The 16729-nt window shown below is 38.5% G+C and overlaps 1 long non-coding RNA gene across 1 annotated transcript in view; it reads left to right on the forward strand.

Moving 5' to 3' along the window:
* The window catches only part of LOC115847545 (uncharacterized), a 390948-nt gene that overhangs the window by 130773 nt on the left and 243446 nt on the right, over window positions 1-16729 (forward strand). The gene's annotated exons all lie outside the window — the stretch shown is intronic.

Here is a 16729-nt window from a genome sequence, read left to right on the forward strand (position 1 = left end):
TGGCTCAAGCAATGGAACCCAGAAGGAAGGGGATTATTATGACTCTTTGAGCCTAGGAATCAGGGTACTGCTAGCTCTGCATTTTAGTCCATAATACAAATGGTATGCCCAGGCACAGCTGGAGGGTGAGCATCGCACCTGAGATATCTCTGTATCTCTGCAACATATTGATATTAGTCAATATGGTTGAAATTTCAGGAATTCATCTAGATATTTTGTTTCTATAAAACAGAATAAACTGTTTGATGACTTTTAAAAAACTAACAAGCTAGGAAGGGAGAGTTCACAGGAGAACTTATTATTTAATGTTTATTTCTGTATTTGCCCTGCAGTTTTGAATTTGGCCATCTTGGTGATGAGATCTTGGGTACAGTTTGTGCATCTCCTTTGCAGAACATTCTTAAAAATGTTTAAAATAAGCTTGGATAGTTTTTTGGGTTTTTTTTGGTTATTTTTCTGCTTCTCCATATGACTTTTGTGGCCACAATATTTTCAGGTATCTTCCTGCCCTCTCATACTTTGATCGTGGTATTGTTACCTCTTTGCCATAAGATCTTTGATCTTTTATCATCTTTAGATTTTATCTAACACCTATAGAATTCTAAACTGTTTTATGATCAGAGATTATTTAATGGGAAAGAAAATAGCTTTTCAGGTCTTTTCTAGATACAACTCATTTGAACACATAACTTTTTTTTTTTAATAAGTTTATTTATTTTATTTATTTATTTTTGGCTGCGTTGAGTCTTCGTTGCTGCACGTGAGTTTTCTCTAGTTGCGGTGAGTGGGGACTGCTCTTCCTTGCGGTTCACCGGTTTCTCACTGCAGTGTCTTCTCTTGTTGCGGAGCATGGGCTCTAGGCACGCAGGCTTCAGTAGTTATGGCTTGCGGGCTCTGGAGTGCAGGCTCAGTAGTTGTGGCACACGGGCTTAGTTGCTGCGCAGCATGTGGCATCTTCCCAGTCCAGGGCTCGAACCTGTGTCCCCTGAATTGGCAGGCGGATTCTTAACCACTACGCCACCAGGGAAGCCCTGAACAGATAACTTAGTTTTATATTTACTTTTGGTGCTTGGACTGGAAGTATACAAATGGCAAGCCTAGAAAATGATGGTGATTTGATAGAAGGTAGCTCATCGTTGCTACTCAGAGTGTGGTCTAAAGACTGATTTAGATGAGCAAACTGGTAAAGGTCTATGATGAGACATACAGAAATTGAGAGTCATCATTTAGAAACTTCCATAGCAGTTTGACATAGCTGTGACATCCAAGCCTGTGATCACTTTTCCAGAAATTCATTTTATTTTAGCTTACCAAAATTTCAGTCCATTATGGACTGGAGGAAATAAGAACTGTGTTCACTACCACAGATAGTTTAAGAAGCACCACTTTTTTATTTATTTATTTTTTAAATTGAAGTATAGTTGATTTACAATGTTGTGTAAGTTTCTGGTGTACAGCAAAGTGATTCAGTATCTATCTATCTATTCTTTCTCATATTCTTTTCCATTATGGTTTATTACAGGATATTGAATATAGTTCCCTGTGCTATACAGTAGGTCCTAGTTGTGTATCTATTTTATATATAGTAGTTTGTATCTGCTAATCCCAAACTCCTAATATATCCCTCCCCCACTCCCTTTTCCCCTTTGGTAACCATAGTTTGTTTTTTATGTCTGTGGGAAGCACCACTTTAGAGTCTGTAATTCCATCATTTTATGTAAGATGGATCAAAATAGAGACAATGGATCCACCCATGACAAGGAGGTTAGAGCAGTCATCTAGTTATGTGTTAACCATTACTCAGGAGCTTTAATGGTAGGTGTGGAAGGAAAGGAATACATCCATCTTGGAAATACTATCCAGGAGAAGGAACAGGATGAAGTCCTGAATTGGACCGGCCGTGTGACAAGGAGGCACATGCTGCCCCAATATTAGCCTGGATCGTGTTGCTCCCAATAGATATGGAAAAGCTTCATTGACAGTAGAGCCTTGAAAACACCAGGAATTCTGACTTTTTAGTTTTAAGTTAGTGATGGCAAAACATCTATTTAGAAATTTGTAGTGAACCATGAAAGACTGTGGACCACAGCTGAAGGGTTCAATGTTAGAAACTTAGAACAGATGGGAAATTCTTCCTGATAGTTTTACTGAGAAAGAGAGGTTCCCCGCTTCACATTTTCTGATGTTTGAAATAACATTATTTGCAACTTTCCTTCTTTTTCCTTACAAGGTAGATGCAATACATGGGAGTGGATGAAGGACACATGCTCAGACCACTCCTACCTTCGGAGGACGTGTTGGCATATTCCAAGCACTGAAAAATGCCATAGCTGATAGCCCATAATAAAAGTAGCAAAGCCTGCTTAATGATGATGTATCTCGATGTTCTAAGGAAAATAATTTTTGGTATCTCAGATTTGAATTTTGTCAAAGAAATAACATTAGAAATAAGTAATGGTTAACTCTCTCCAGGTTATTTCTATAATACCTGTTCTTTTTTTCTTAACCTTTGAATAGAGTTGAAATAATGTTATTAGTGCTAACAACAGTATTACTATGATTTCTGATTTCTAATTGTACTATTATTAATGATGTTAGTTTATTTAAAACTTTTTGTAAGTTTATAGGGTTTTTATAGACTGTAATAATGATCCATATGGACAACCATTTATATTGTTTCTTCTGTGGAAATTCTATTTCAGAGTTGTGGCTAGAGGAGTGAGTGGTACTTCCTCTGATTCACAGCACACACACACACACACACACACACACACACACACACACACACACACACACACACACACACACACACACACACACACATAACTACCAGATAGTCTCTTTTGACTTTTTGGTGCTGGTAGTGAAGGAAATGTTGGGACTCATTTAAAGATTCATCCCTCTAGGTCTAGGAAATATAGGAGTTCACCCAAAATGTAATGTGGCTTGTTTGTTTTTAAGATATATATTATAGCTGTATTGGCTTCACATTTGGAAAGAAGTTCATGTCATTTTATGTTCTTTTATCAAATACCTAACCCACTCCCATTTCAGCTCTGCTACCCAAGGAAGAGGCACAAATCCACTTGCTGCTGGGCTCCTAGGGGAATGAAGAGTAGAAAGATATCTCTCCCTAAGCTTTGGGAGTCTTGCTGAGTGTGAACCTGACACTGAACAAATGGCAGAGGCCAAGACAGTGTCAGCTAAATCATCTCCCTTTCAGGTTATTAACGCATAGAAAATGTATAGGCAAAGTTATAATTTCTGTTTTTTCTGTTTTTCTTTCCTGACCATCCTTCTAAAACTCCCCATTGCCTCTCCTTTTCATGTGTGTGTGTTTTCCCCTCTGTGTGGGCATCTTTGATGAGCAAGGAGGGCCTGCTTACACATTGCACATCATTCGGGCTGTCGTCTTGTGTTCCGGGTATTTCAATGTGATTGCATCTCTATTCATCTCCTGACAGAAGTGGCAATGGTGCAGACAGGGGTATTTGTTATTGAAACAAACAAAGCCTGTGGTGTTAGAGATTTGTATGCAAAACCTTCACAACAAAACTAAGTAGCTATTTACTTTAAATATGCCAATTAACTGTTACTAATGTACAGTGCACTTCTAGGTTAAGGATGATTGATAGTAACACGCAGTGAAATGTTCTTCAACTACAGTCAGGAAATGTAAATGTACAAAATGGAAAGAACCAGCGGGCTGACAGCACTAGTTACATGTTTCAAAACAACACTTTCAAATTGTTCCCTTATTGTTCTTTCATCCTTTCTCGGTTCTGCACTTCCAGAGCCTGGTAGCCAACAGTGTACTAAGAAAGTTTCGGAAAAAAAAATGTTTTAGCGTGAAGTAAACATCACGGGCCTAATCTCATTTGTTTTACTCAGGCAGAACTCTTAGGAACCACAGTGGGAGTTTTGCTTGACTGAAGAGAATAGTCTTGTCTCTTTTAAATGTCTGACATTGAATCTGTTGCTATTACCAAACTAATTAAAAGGAGAGATGACTTCTCCTTCAGTTGCTATGTCCTGTCTCAGCAGACAGTCACTTCTTCATTTGCTCTAGATCGGCACCACCCAAAAGTAATACAATGAAAGGCATAAATGCTATAGCCACATATATATTTTTAAATTTTTGAGGGGCCAAATTTTAAAAAGTAAAAAGAAACAGGCGACATTAATTTTAATAACATTTTATTGAATGCAATCTATGTAGATTATCATTTTAACATGAAATCGATATAAAATAAGGTATTTTGCATTTTTTTTCCTTCACACTAAGTCTTTGAAATTTGGTATATTTTATGCTTATTCAGAAGAATTGGCTTATGCCATTTCAGAAGAACCACATCTCAAGTTTCTGGTAGCTTTCCATGGTCAGTGTTTACTACATGGAACAGCACAGCTCTAAATGTCACCATTTGGAGATCAGTGTAGTGTCCTTTATTAAAATGTTTACTTTGAACAGTCAGGAAAAGCTGGATATGCATCCTGAATCAACACAATGATGCAATTACTGTTCAATTCTGCCAATTACTGTTAAAGCCCATTGTTTTGTCGTGGAAAGGTTAGTGAAATTCATAAATTCAGTCAGCTGACTGACAATTTTATAAATCTACCTGGCTGTTAAAATGCTAAAATGTTTGTGCCATAGATACTGTGTATATATTCTTTTAGTAAAATTTCAAAAGAAAAAAGGAGATTACTTTAAAAATGAAAATATAATATCAAAGACCTTTAGATGTACATCATTTAAATGTCAGTTGAACACTTTTTTTTTTTTGTGGTACGCGGGCCTCTCACTGTTGTGGCCTCTCCCTTTGCGGAGCACAGGTTCCAGACGCGCAGGCTCAGCAGCCATGGCTCATGGGCCCAGCCGCTCCGTGGCATGTGGGATCCTCCCGGACCGGGGCACGAACCCGCATCCCCTGCATCGGCAGGTGGACTCTCAACCACTGCGCCATCAGGGAAGCCCTCAGTTGAACACTTGTATGATACATTTTATGTTCCTCATAACAATGAAAGTTGGGTGTGTATTGTTAGAAAAACAATCAGTAAGTGCAGATGTTTTCAAGTGAACCCTCCAAGAAAGAAAAATTAGATTGGCTTAAATCCAGTTAGTTATTTATTAATACCAGCTATAAACTAAAAAACGTAATGCAAACATGATTAGGCAGAAATTGAACATCAAGCAAGAGACGAGATAATAAATGAGGAGCTATTTTGAGGGAATAATCGATTTTTCCAAAATCAGACAAATTGTATTAATTTCGTGTCTCCTGTGTGCTACACACTGGTAAATGCTGTGGAGGTAAATGACAACAACAATAGCAACAATAGCAACACAGTTATGTCATACTTATTCAAAAGTACTGAAATATTCTTTAAGTATGTAACTTTTGAAAAATCATGGAGAATTGTGGAAAGGCACCCGTTTCTGCCCCTCCCCTGCTCTGCTCAGGCTTCCCTGCTCGCTGCATTTCCCAGATTTCCATGTCAGCTGACTCCCCAGTGGGAAACCCCAATGGGAAAGTAAAGGGCTGGAGGAAGGGGAAAGCCAGGTTATTTTCTCTGTGCCTCAGCTGATATCTCTGGAAATGTCCTGTGGCTTCTCTGTATCTGCAACTTCTGCTCTACCTTCCTGTCCCAGTTCCATCTTCCTCTGGGTGACCCTAAGTCCTGGCCCTAGTCTCATAGGCTCCTCCCTTTTCTCCTCTAGCCTAGAAGTCCCAGTGACTTCCTGCTATTTCTAATCTCTGGGTTGCCTCACCAATCCCTGTTCAGTGAGCCTTTCTGCTTATTTGTAACCAGTTCCCTGTGTTAAATCTATCCCCTTCCTCCATTTCAAATACTTAGAGTCTACCCCTGCCTCCACCCCATGCCCACCAGTTGAATTGTGACAGAATGAAATAGAGATTCTGGAAACAAAATGAGCCAATTTCCAAATGATTTACTAAGCATGTTGCTATGTGCACCCAAAAGTAGGCAGTGATCATTAAGAGCCACCACGAGTTTCTTAAGAGCAATTGTGACCAATTCACTCTGCTTATTTAATTGGTGGTTGAAAAAATACTGGCATTGGTACATGAGCAAGGCCTTTGAAGTGATCTCTCATGATGTCCTTGTGGTTAATAGACACATGTGTGCTGGATGATACAGATTTATTCAGATTTATAAGTTGTACTGGAAAATACCTAGAGGGAAGCATGGCTGCCTTTCAATATTTGAAGAGGGATTAGATTAGATCTTTGAAACACTAGAGGCTAGAGCCAGGATCAGTGTTTGAAGTGCAGGGAATCTGATTTTGGCTCAGTAAAGGGAAGTGCATTCTAAGAATCAGAGTTCTTCAGAAATGGAAGAGCCTGTCGATGTGGAAGACAATTTCTGCCCCTGGTTATAGCCACAGGTTTTAGTGGTGTGGAAGTCGGGGAAGGGATTCTTGCATTGAACTTGAAACAGAGTATTCCTAAAGTCTCTTTCAACTGTGAAAGCTTAAGAAGTTACGGTATGGTCGTCTATGCTTGATACTAACATGGCACTTGCTGAGACTACAGGAGCCCCACAACTTGCACTGCCTCTGGGTGATCATTGTTAATATAAGTGATCACTGTCCTGGTAAAGAACCAATTAATCAAATTCCTGGTTTATAAAAATATTAGTTTTTAGTTGAAAGAGAAAATGTTTTTCTCTAATTCTGAGAAAATCAGCATATTAAAAAGGGTACCAATTATCAGCAAATACTGTATAAGTATAATCATGATGATATATATTTAGAGTATAAAGATATACAAACAAGAAATTTTAAAGGTTTTAGTAAGGAATGGAGTCAGTCTTATGTGGGTTAATAGGAGAAAACTTTATAAGAAAGTTTTTGTAGAAGATGAGATTTTTAGCAGATGTTATTATAGCCTGCTTGGGCAGAAAACAGTTGAACCTCAACTGTAATCAATTAATCAATCATTCAAAAAGCCTTCATCAAGCACATGCTATATGTTTAGTATCAGAGATAGCCGTAAGCAAAATTGTTAATCAGGAGAAGTTGTATTCTTGTCTCTTTTTCTCTGCACTTGTCCACTACATGATGTCATCCATTTGAAAGATTTCCAGGGACCTCCAGTTCTCTACCCTCTACTTCTCAGGAATGGATCCGAAAATATTTTGCAGTAAGACACAAAATATGTTCTAAGTAACACTACTTGTTGAATAGAGGTATGAATGAGTGAAAGCATGTGTATACTTCTATTTAGAGAATTTCATTCACTTGTTCTGATGAATATCTTTTGGGTACCTATTATAAACAAAGCACTAAATGAATAACACATTGTCCCCACTTTCAAAAATCTCCAGGATCGTGATGATAGATCCATGCACACAGAGCTAATTGTAATACAACATGATAAGTGCTGTGCTACAGGTATTAACACAATGCTATTGTAACACAGAGGAGCACGTGATTGATCTATTAATTCAGCTGCAGTGATGGTTGGGTGAAAGGAAGGAGCTGATGGGGGAAAAGCTTCAGATAAGGAATGTCCTTGAAATTGAGACTAAAGGAAAAAATATTTCTTCCCAAAGAAAGGAGTAAGGGGAAGGATCCTGTAAGCAGCAGAAAGAGTTTTCATGGAGCCTTAAAGGTGTTTGCTTTTTGACAGCTACAGGTTTCCATTGGCATTAACCAGGGACTGAAGCACCACTGTGGGAATTTAGAGAGACATTGTCTCTAACAGGCTTTTCATGGGAAGTTGCTTACTCTCCCGTGGGGGGCCAGCCTGGTCCATTACTCTGCTATATACTTGTATATTAACAGGGCTTAATAATTACTCCTAATGAGTAATGCACATTGAGTTTTTAGGTTTCAAAAAGAAGTATTCAGTTGAAGCCTTCTGCATTAATTCTTCCTATCAAAAGTAATCTCTGCTGGCTCATTTTTTTCAGCAAGGGGTTCACTTTGTAGAAGTAAACTCATCTATAGCATGACATGCAATAATATTAATGTACTACTTACAAGATTTTTTTAAAGCATGTATTTATAACTTTAGTGGTCTCCTAGCACTCCAGTCTCTTAGCACCTGCCAACTTTTATGGCAGCTCACAAAGCAATGGTACCTCCCACCTCTCTAGATTTTCCTTTCCTCTCGTGGGGCAGGAAATATTGAAAGGAAAAACTTTTAGGCCAAAAGAAACAAGGCCAACAGACTGGATAGTCAGGCCCATGTGATTTGCTACCCAAAATCTACTTGGAGTATCAACTGCAGATTTCAATAGCTATAGCCTGAAGAATTTCTCTAATAAACTAGAAACAATCGGTGGAAGCAAACACTTAGGAAAAGATCAGTTTCAGCTAGCAAGATGTTACAGTCAGAATCTTCCTAGGATTATTACGTTTGCAAATAATGTACACAAAGTTTTAATTCAGCTTTCAATTTTACTAGTGTCGAAATCTTGTTCTACTTTGGATTTACTGATTTTTCCATTCCAGAGTCAATGCCATTTTTAAAGCATGGTTTAAAAACCAATAATTTAATCCACATTCTGCTAAAACTTTTAGTATAAGTTTCTTATATGTATTTTTTTCTTGCTTAAAAAAATCTGATTTTAATTGTCAAACTCATTTTAAAAAATCAATTCAATGAAAAAATGCTATGATTTTCCACTGTTTTTTTTCTTTCTTAAACCCAGGGGAAAACATGGATGAACAACAGAAAAAGTGCCCTGTATAGAGTATTCTTTAATGTCTCACTTTGGTGATGTATGAAATCAAAACCAAATTGTTTGAGCCAGCTGAAAGGCTTCATTTGAATTATCCAGAGTGCTTGTGTTTTGCAGTCATTTCTTGTGATGATTTTATTTTGTTCCTCTGGTATGCACCATCATATTAACACATGCTAAGTAAGGGGCAGTTTTTAAATATACATGTTTTGGTTGCTAAATCTGCTTCTACTTTCGTCTGGGCCAAAAATTATTCTGCAGTTTCCAGTAAGAATGGTTAAGACAGGATGAGTAGAAGGTGCAACTAAAGGGAGCTAAGTGAGATGAATAGGTGTTTGTTTGATAAATGAAGCCTTGTGTGTGTGTGTGTGTGTGTGTGTGTGTGTGTGGTTTTGCTCTTTTGGGAAGAATGTGATATTTTCTCATTTGAATGTCTTTATGATGCAAAAATATTTGGACAATTTAATGAAACCCATCAAAGAACTTGCGTCAGTTATCTGTATATTGAGTGTATACATTACAATTTGGTTAAATGGACTGGCTTCTAGAACTAACTGAAATCATCTCTAATATGATCACTACCAGTAAATGATCAGAAGAAACTGAATGGTTCAAGGTTACTCCAAGGAAAGTTTTTAAGGAGAAATTTCTTTCCAACATTGCAACTATATTACTTAACACCCTTTTGGTTATAATAACAGAGATTCATGTCAGACTAGCTTAATTGAAACGTAAGAATGTATTGTAAGGATACTTCACGGAGCACAAGGGCAGAAGGGGCTTATGAGGGACCCACACTCCTTGAAATACCCTTCTTCATTCAAAATTTTCTAGCTAGAGGCCAAGTGTTAAATTTTCTATTGTGTAATATAGTCTCTCTCTCTGTCTCTCTGTCTCTCTCTCATCTCAAGGCCTTGTTCTCCAGTTCTAGGCACACCTCTGCTTCAGTCTTCCCTCTCTGCTTCTCTACACCCTCTACTGTTCACAGCTCCCCAATTTACATGTCCTCTGTTTAGCAAAGTAGTCCTTGGTCCAGATTTGCAGGAAAGAAAATCAATCAGAGCAACTTTGACTTAGGAAATGTGTTGACTCCTAGCGGGCCAGGACCAGCTAGGGTCTCATATACGAATACGGTTGCCAGGTTTTGATCTCCATGGGAAGAAGGGAATGTTGGCTTGATTGAAAAGGAGATATAATAAGATGGCAGGCACTTTGGAAGTAACCCATTTACAAATATAATCAATTCAGTTCACTTAAAGACATATACAGATATAGCCTATAGTTCTTCTACAACTTCAGTATTCTCACTGCAACTTTACTATGTAAGACATTTAAAAATATTTGGCCGTATAGTTTAGGAAATTTAGTACAGAGAGGCAATGTGTATTGGGGAAAGAACAAAGACTTAAGGGAATGACAGATTTGAGTTACATTTTTGGTTCCTACATTTAGCATGTTAGGGGGCTATAGGTAATTATTCACTTTCACAGTTTGCACACCTATAAATTGGGGATAATGATACCTACCCCACAGGAGTTCTGATAATTAACAACACTATATGTACAATGACTAAACCAGTGTATAATTCATGCTAATAGTCAATAAATGAAGCTATTATTACTATCTTTGTATTTAGTGTGATTTGGAATCACATAATCAGCTGCATAATTTCAAGTGACGTACAGATAGCTTGTTGGTTCAAGAAGGACTACTTTGAGGCAGCTGCTGAAGAACCTGAGAATAGAGAAATGAATATTTTTTCTTAAAGTTAAATTATAAAAGCAACTCAAAATGAAACAGAGAGCTATGCAAAGTCAATTTAAACCAGTCTTCCCCAAACTGCCCTTATTACTCCTTTCACAAGTTGGTGATATCTGCACAATACCTAAACTATTATTTAAAGTTTTTCATTAAATTAACTTTATATCAACTCACCATTTAAAATTATTTAACCTCATCTTTGTAATACTATTTTTGAAATTAGGATTGGTATACTCGTTTTACATTTTTTTCTAATAACCATATCAAAAATATATAATTATTCATATAAAAAAGTGCTCCTCTTTTTACCACATAATATGAACTTGTGGAAACACTGACTTTACAAGACGAAATAACTCCAAGGCTATAAAACTGACCTAAACCTGAATGAAGACTTTCCCATATTTAAAGAAATAAATATCTCAATCACAAAACAAAAATGGAGTTGGTCAGCCACAGAACAGAGCACAAGGGAGTCAGTTACTCAGTGACTGTTTGCAGCAGATTCATGGCTCTCTGGGTGCAGGATGCCCTGTCAGGCCCCTGTGATCAGCCCAACCCGTCGATGGGTCTTTTCCTCTTGTGGAGACAGACAAATCAGGCTGTGATTTAGTTTATTCATTTGTAAAGTAGGGATATGATATAGTACTAAATGTATTGACATGAGAAAGCATTAAAGTAATGTCCACAATAAAAGTTCTTTTTTTTTTTTTAATTAAAACAAAATCTCTTTACTCTTACTCTGATCCATTTTGGATAGTCAGCCTGACTTGTCAGGCTACGTGAGTTATTTTTCTCTTGGAAAATTGAATAAATAGGCAAGGAGGCCTTACGTGTCCACCTTAATAAGCTTTGTTAGACAGCAAACAACAGTTTAATTAATCAACTCTGATAGTTGATTAACCTTCAAATCCTAGGGACGACCCTGGTCCAAGGTAAATTCTACATTGATGTGGACTCCCGTTGGCTAATTAACTTTCTCTAAGTATCAGGGTGCAAATGCTTCCGAGTCTTGTGCTATATAGTACATTAAACAACTATTTACTGAAATCCAGCTATAAATATGACATTACCAATAAGGAAAGTACAATAAAGAGATTCCTGGGTCTCAAAGGTTTTATCATCTAACTAGGGAATTCACAAGTACACGTGTGAATAATTTTTTATATATATGAGTACTTTTGCATATACTATTTCACAATAATCCTATGTTACAGCTGAAAACACTTAAGTCCAGAGATTAAATGACTGGCTGAAAGTGTACAGTGAATGGTGAATAGTGGAACTAAGACTATAGTTAGAGTCCAGGATTCTTTACGCTGTGGATCCAAACCACAGGATTTTCTCTAACATTGCAGATACCCAGGCCTCTCGCATAGATGTTCCACATTCCAGGCAGGGGCTCAAGAATCTGCATTTTAAAAAAATGCCAGGTGGACTTCCCTGGTGGCACAGTGGTTAAGAATCTGCCTGCCAATGCAGGGGACACGGGTATGAACCCTGGTCCGGGAAGATCCCACATGCAGCAGAGCAACTAAGCCCACGAGCCACAACTACTGAGCCTGAGTGCCACAACTACTGAAGCCCATGCACCTAGAGCCCGTGCTCCACAACAAGAGAAGCCACCACAATAAGAAGCCCACACACTGCAACAAAGAATAGCCCCCCCAGGCACTGCAACTAGAGAAAGCCTGTGCGCAGCAAAGAAGACACAATGCAGCCCAAAATAAATAAATTTATATTAAAAAAAGAAACAATGCCAGGTGATTCTGTTGCCGAACATCTGCTTTGATAAGCATTGCATTCAATTATTAAATGTTCCCACGAAATAATGTGAGAGCAATTTCAAAATAACACACCAACATGTTTGAAATGCTAGGGTACTGAAGTATGTCAGAATTCAGGGAGTGTGGTTGCAGCTGGGGAAGGGGTGAGATCTTTTTTGCAGGGTGTTGCTGGCTGGGCACACAGAGGGAACATTTAGGTTATCTAGGGTTCCTGCAATGACTTAGACAATGTCTGCTCATCACTACGTTCAGCTCACACAAGAAATCCCAGGAGCATTTGTCCTGGAATTTGTCTTGTTCCTTTAAAAAATAAATAAATAAAAACTGGACTCAAAATGTCTTAAATTAGGAAAGAATTCAGCATCAAATGTTTCTTTTTGTCCTTATATAGAGTTTTCTGAAAGCTCTGTCTAAAATATCATGTTCTTTCTATGTCATATTCATTGTGAACACAGGCAACAGGATTCTGCCCTTGGATGGCTTTCAGGGGAAGAGACAGAACAAAACAACAAAACACTTTATGTTTCTTTTCAACGGCACAGATTTTTATCATGTTAGGGTCAGGGGTGAGTTCAAAATGTTGCTCATTTGGGAGTGAGGAATTTCTGTTTCTTAGATGGTATGAAAAATCATAGGGTCAACGAAGTATAGAAAAACACTCACGGCTACTTTGCAACGGTTGTGAATTGAAAATTGTACAGATTGCATTATGTTTGAGTGGACATTTAAGCATGAATACTTATCTTTAATTCATCTCTAAACCCCAAAGTAGAGGCCAGTGACTCTGGCAGGCAGGCATTTGTTCAGAAGCCTGGCTTTCAACATAGCCATCACTGTGTACTGGAGCCAGCATGGGATTTCCCCTCAGGGATATGGAAAGTGGCAGGAAGTGACCTTTCAATCAGGCCATTGTCTAAGGAAATGTTCCAACCATCTTTCCCTCAGCCTAGTTGGAGTCACATAATCAACACATTTGTGCAGGAAGGCGGGAGCCCCAGTCAGGGCCCATTCTTCTCCAAACAGCATCTCTTCATTTGTTATTCCCTCTTGCCTAGCATTTGCCCAAGCTTGGGGAAATCTCTGTGATTCAGCACTTATGTGAATGGTTATTCCTGTCCCCCAAGTCATACTTTCATTCACCCGACTGGCAGCATATAGACTATTACTGGCTTGGTACAAGGCAGGGATATTTTCTATATAGGGTCTATGCCATCTCTTGCTGTATTCCTTAATTTTTAATAAACATGTGTTTTTTCTTCTAGGAAGGGTATATGGTTTTGGAGGCTCTATGTCATTCCTATACTTTTGAAATTGTTTTTAGTTCAGAGCTTCATATAGAGTGGTCCCTCAGTAAAATAACAAATAAATACATTTTTCAGTGTCAGTGATTATAAACAGTATTCCTTCTTTCCCTCTGCCCTATCCTCCAGGAGGCTTTTAGAGACTTGTCCTTAAAATGAGATCTGGCTTTACTTCTGGCATAACTGCCATGATGTACCTTGTACAAGTGCACACAAGATGAAGAGACAAAAGTGGGTGACTAAGGCAGGGCCAGAGCTGCTGGTCAAAATTATGAAGAAGGCAAGATTATGTTTAGTATCTTCCAACACCTCTGCCCCAGGTCATTGACTCCCTCTAGGTGGCCTCTGCTTCACCAGGAAAAAGTTTTTACCATATTTACTCACTGTAAATGAGTATTTACCAAAATACTCACTGATGTTAGAAATACACCTCATCCAAATTTTTCCTTAGCTATTATTTGTCAGAATTCACCTGTACTGTATTTCAAATACCCTTACTTTGCTGTCTGCTAGGTGACAATGCTTGGTAATGGATGAATGAAATAAACAAATCTTTGCTATTGGAAGAACTAGACAAAATGATACCCTTCTCAAGAATCAAAACGGCCTTAACTCTGCTCCACGTCATATGTCATCAGGGAAATGCAAATTAAAACATCAATGAGAAACCACTACATGCCTATTAGAATGGCCAAAATCCAGAATACTGACCACAAATGCTGGAGAGGATGTGAAACAATAGGAACTTGCATTCATTACTGGTTGGAATGCAAAATGGTAGTCACTTTGGAAGATAAGTTGTCAGTTTCTTGCATAACTAAACATACTCTTACCATATGATCCAGCAATTGAGCTCCTTCATAATTTACCCCAAAGAGTTATAAACTTATGTCCACACAAAAAACTGCACATGGATGTTTATAGCAGCTTTATTCTATAACTGCCAAAACTTGGAAGCAACCAAGGTGTCCTTTAGTAAATGGATAAATAAATTTTTGTACATCCAGACAACAGATATTATTCAGCACTAAAAAAGAAATGAGCTATCAAGCTCATTCTAATGGAGAAAAATTAAGTGCATATTACTAAGTGAAAGAAGCCGACCTGAAAATCTATGTACTGTATGACTCAAACTATGTGACATTCTGGAAAAGGTGAAACTGTGGAGACAGTGAAAAGATCAATGGTTGCCAGGGGCTAGTGGGGAGGGAATAGGCAGAGCACAGAAGATTTTTAGGGCAGTGAAACTATACTGTATGATACTGTAACGGTGGATACATGTCATTAAACATTTGTGCAAACACATAGAATGTGTAGCTCCAAGAGTGAACCCTAATGTGTACTGTGGACTTTGGGTGACTGTGATGTGTCAGTGTAGGTTCATCAGCTGTAACAAATGTGCCACTGTGGTAGGGGAATGTTGATAATGGGCAAGCTTATGCATGTGTTGGGGTCAAGAGGTGTGGGAAATCTCTGTACCTTCTGCTCCATGTTACTGTGAACCCAAAACTGCTCTAAAAAATAAAGTCTATTAAAAAATGCCCTCCCTCAGTTTAAAGGCTCTTGAGAAGTCAGGCTAAGTATATCGATTTGTTCTTACAGTCTCTTAAATGTATTCCTTCTTTTATGTTTTCATGGTTGCCGTCCTGGTTTCGGGAGAAGTTTCCAAAGTGGTTTTCTTGCCTCTTCTCTTCTCTCAGCAGCCTGTCCTATGATCTGTTGCCAAATTAATCTCTTTAAAACATCTCTTTTATCATGTCACTCTTTGGCTAAAATCGCCCTCCTTGACCTCGATTGTTTACATTGCCTGGATGGCAGACATAAAGCATGTAGGCTACCTCTTTCTCCTTCCTCATGGCAGACATTAATAATCAGCCATGCTTTGTTTCCCTAAGAGCCAGTGGCCTCAGAATCCTCAACACAGAGTCCTAATGAACCATTGTCAATTGCTAGGAGACAGTTCTCCAGATGAAACTTTGTTGTTACACAGGGACCAAAACAGCAAATTCAAAGTGAAAGCCCACACCCTGTGAACCCAACGTGAGCTGATCCTGCTCTGTCTTCCGTTAGGTGTAGGTATGAAATGATTCCTGCTCTGCTCTGGCAGAATTCAGAACCTAACTGTCTGCTGAATGTGCTCTAGTCTCTCCAGACTCTGGAGCCACTGTTTCTGAAACTTCCCTGCTAGTTATGTTCACCTTACTTCTTTTATTTGGTCCCCATAGGCCCATGTTTCAAGGTTCAGCTTTAATTCTCTCTCTGTTTCCTACCTCTTCCTAGCTTTCACAGTGCTGATTGACAGCATGTCATGAAGAGTAGGCATCTATTGCATGAGGCAGGTCAGTAAAAGAGAAGTTTAAAGAATACATGTACAAATATGTACAAATATACATATATATGTGTATAATATACACATACATACATATATGCATACCTTTCCATGTTCCTCATGCTACAGAGTAAAATGTTCCTGCAAATAGGGTTGTACAGTAGGATAATTATTCTCAAACTGCAATTGGGGACTGATGTAACCTTCAGTTAAAACAATGTTGTATGTTTTTGTTTTGTCGTTAACATTTATTAAGAATTTATTTTCCACCAGGCACTGTGCTAAGTGTTTACACACAGGATCTCGTTTCATCTCTACAACTACCCTGTGAAGTAGAGACAATTCTACCTTCAGTTTGCAGGAAGGAAAAAAGGAGGCACAGAGAGCTTATACAATGTGCCCAAGGACACCCAGGTGGTACACAGCAGAACTGAGATTTCTACCTGGCTGTCTGCTGCTGACTTTGGGGCCTTTATTCCTCATCACCACAAGTATAGCCTTCTGCATGGAAATGCTTTCCGCCGCCTACCCCGCCCCGTGCCCCCACCCCCCGCAAGACTGATTTGGTGACTGCTTTTAGACTTTAAGTAAGTAACATGAAATTGAAGGAAAGTGATAAATGTCAGGATGCTTCAGAAGAAGAAATGTGATTGTCATAAGTGAGCAGATGATGCTCAGTGATTGGATCGGTATTTTATCAGCAGAAATATGAAGTAATGGCAACAGATTGAAGGGGTCCAGTATAGAAAGGAAGAGAGAGTCTTGGAGGCTCCAGTGTGGTAGACCTGAGGAAAATAAGGGGAAGGGGCTCAAAGACTTCTAGAATATGCTATCAGAGA

Source organism: Globicephala melas, chromosome 3 (assembly GCF_963455315.2).
Source record: "Globicephala melas chromosome 3, mGloMel1.2, whole genome shotgun sequence".
Taxonomy (NCBI): domain Eukaryota; kingdom Metazoa; phylum Chordata; class Mammalia; order Artiodactyla; family Delphinidae; genus Globicephala; species Globicephala melas.